Source organism: Erinaceus europaeus, chromosome 16 (assembly GCF_950295315.1).
Source record: "Erinaceus europaeus chromosome 16, mEriEur2.1, whole genome shotgun sequence".
NCBI classification, from domain to species: domain Eukaryota; kingdom Metazoa; phylum Chordata; class Mammalia; order Eulipotyphla; family Erinaceidae; genus Erinaceus; species Erinaceus europaeus.
Window position 1 is genome coordinate 58,331,431 of NC_080177.1, and position 3,219 is coordinate 58,334,649.

Below are 3,219 nucleotides of genomic sequence, written 5' to 3' on the forward strand. Positions count from 1 at the left end.
AAAGTAAAATTTGAAACCTGTTTCTGCCACTAGTCAGTTGAGTGTGCTTAACAAATGACTTTGCCTCCTGAAATCCCAAGTTCCTTAGTTGTGACACTGGGAAAATAACAGCAACCTCCTCAGAAGATTGTTATGAAAGTCAGGTGAAAATTTAAATAAAAAGAAAGAAAAAGAAAAACAGCAGGTAGAGCATTAGTTCAGTACCTGCTACACGCTCTCAACTACTGGCCAGTATTAAGATTTTTCTTGAAAACACTATCCAAGAAGTCCATAATGATGGTAATAAAGATAAGTCAACACATTTTCTGCCCTGAGGTAGTTTATGATGGGCAGCTCTGACTCAAGGTATGACAGGAGCTGGGAGAGGAGAACAGAATGAAAGGGACATGTAACGCACAGAATCAAAGATTCAAAAGAAGGATCGATGGAGCATGGTGGGGCACAAAAGCAAACACTGACTATAACAGAGTCAGAGTGCTTTCTAACAGAGCCTGAGCACAGTGGGAAGGTAGAAAAGACAAGTGTAGGGACAGATTTACAAGATAGGTGAGCAGGTTTGTCATCAGACTGACAGGAGGTAAACAAAAAAAGAAAGTAGACTGGGACAAATAAATAAGCAGCTGCCACGGTGATGGAGACAATCCTACCAGCCGACAGTCAAAGGAAGCCTGCATAGTTGCTAGAATGGGACCTCAGATTTCAGATTACAGGAAGAAAATCAGAGGTTGGTCTTTCACATTTTTATTCTCTGACTATCTTCTTCCCACCATATTCAGAACCCACCCTGAGTCTATTCTCAGAATGGATACCAGAGAGCTCTTTAGGTCCCTCGCTACTGCTCTGGAGATCTCGTAGTGAAGCTCTTCAGGATCAGATGAATGCTTCAGAGAGACATCAGCGATTGCTGCTGAATGCTGGAGACTGATTGGAACAGATGCTGGCTGTGCAAATGATGTCTAGACATGGAAATTGTGCTTTTAATCTCTCAATCTTGCTTTCTCTACATTCTCTGACAATGTGCCATCCCTGTAAACATTCTCACTACAGGAACAGAGCTAGAAACACATGTGCAATCAGCAACCACATCAGCTACAAAGGAGGTTATGAAATCTGCTCAAAAATAGCCTGCTTGCCCCATAGGCATGCAAAGCAGCCGAACAGCCTGGGTGAACGTGTCAGGCAGCAGGTTCTCTCTGGGTTTCAAGAGGCTTCTAGTGACCTGCTATACTTGAGCATGAAGGTACTCACTGTGGGAGCCACTCAAGGATAGGCAGGGCCTGTCGATAGGGACCCCTGTACAATGGTGAGCCAGGAGTCTCTACCATGCTCCTGTGGGGAGTGCCTGAGGGCTAATCCTTTCTATCCACCTTTTCTGAGATTCTCATACCTGACCATATACTTGAAGATTAAAGCTTTGAGGTTAATCATGTTACAAGAGGCAAGAAGAGATTCTTGTCCTGAGATTCTACTATTTTATCAGTTATTTTGGGAGGGTCTACTTTTAGACAATGCTTAAGAGGGAGGAAACATTAATCAGTCGGGTCACTGAGTGCCAGGAAATGGGACTGGTAGGTGCAGACCTGGAATTTGCAGTGTTGAACTGAGAGATAAGACTTTCTGGGGTCCAGGCTGTGTAGTGGTTATTTGCCTACATTCATCTCCTGTACCTACTGCTGTGTGACGTTTAGTTACTTAAGACCTCTAGTTGCAGTCTCTGCCAACTTGGATGGTGTTCTTTTCCCCATATTTCACTCATAAAGGAGAAAGGAGTCAGCTGTTGTCCCTTGCCATGTGTCTAGAGTTGGATCTCAGTCAACTCAAAGAATGATTACACTACTGAATGCTATTGTGGAGGTCCTGGGGATGTTTTTGTCAATACTATTCTTTATGACTTGAAAAAACAGAGTGAGTCATCCACATTCTGATGGGAAAGACTACTGGACTAGAAGTCGGACCCTGGGCTCAAAGCCAGCTGTTGTGTTGCTTTGTGCAAGTAACTGGGCCTCTCATGTTTTCTCTCAGTTGAGTAAGACCACAGCCTATAGCCCAGGAAAGAGCCCTGGGCAATCACAGGAGTTAGGCTAGGGCAATAAACGTGCTGAGAGCAACGTGGCAGGCATAGCCAAGGTGCATAGAAGTCAGCTTTTTCTAAGCTGAATATGGGACCCAGATCACATCAAATCGGTCGGATTTGCAGTCAACAATATTTATAGACCTTTCCCACATTTGGGAGCTACTCTCTTCCCTGATCCAACTTTCTGGTCCTTCTGCCAGCCATGACATCACCTCCCCAGACAATAATTAGGACCCATCTGATTTCAGGCTCAGGGAAAAAAAAAAAAAAAAAAAAAAAAACAACTAGTATAGCCACAGGCCCTTTGGAATATAACTAAAATAGGACTACTAGCTATCTACAAAATGGAGGGCCCCCCAACTCTTCATCTGCACTATTCCAGCCTTTAGGTCCATGTTTGGCAAACAATTTGTTTGGCTTTGTATGTTAACTCTATTTTCAACCACCAGGTTACAGATACTAGCATGATGCCGACCAGACTTCCCTGGACAGAGAATCCCACCAATGTGTCCTGGACCTCCGCTTCCCCAGAGCCCTTCCCCATTAGGGAAAGAGAAAGACAGGCTGGGAGTATGGATCGACCTGTTAACGCCCATGTTCAGTGGGGAAGCAATTACAGAAGCCAAACTTTCCACCTTCTGCATCTCACAATGACCTTGGGTCCATACTCCCAGGGGGTTAAAGAATAGGAAAGCTATCAGGGGAGAGGATGGGATACAAAGTTCTGGTGGTGGGAATTGTGCGAAGCTGTACCCCTCTTATCCTATGGTTTAATCAATGTTTCCTTTTTATAAATAAATAATTAAATAAAAAAGAAGTCAACTTTCTATTTTATGGGAACCCCAAATGAACTCTTTTTCCCGTCTCCTATCTCTCATCCACACCCATAGCTTCCCTTCCCTTTTATCCCAAGTCACTGGGCTCTGGGTTTCTGTTCAAACTAACTCATAGGTTTCTGCTGGGAGGAGAACACCATTGGGAGTAGCACAAACTCATCTCTGGTTTTGGGGTGGAACCAGAGTTGCTTCTCAGGGTGTGTCATGTCTTGTCTTGGCTTGGACCACTGCCTTGCTGAAGTGCAGTGTTTTCACCCTTTCTGGAGAGCATACCACCATTCATCCTAGCCAGGCAAAGGATAGGAGGCA

At 44.4% G+C, this 3,219-nt stretch overlaps 1 long non-coding RNA gene across 1 annotated transcript; it reads left to right on the forward strand.

Moving 5' to 3' along the window:
- The first annotated feature begins 1,148 nt into the window (after nucleotides 1-1,148).
- On the forward strand, nucleotides 1,149-2,892 carry LOC132533354 (uncharacterized). Its single transcript, XR_009545230.1, has 2 exons — nucleotides 1,149-1,240; nucleotides 2,524-2,892. It is a non-coding gene; the product is annotated as an uncharacterized LOC132533354 (long non-coding RNA).
- Nucleotides 2,893-3,219: the final 327 nt, after the last annotated feature.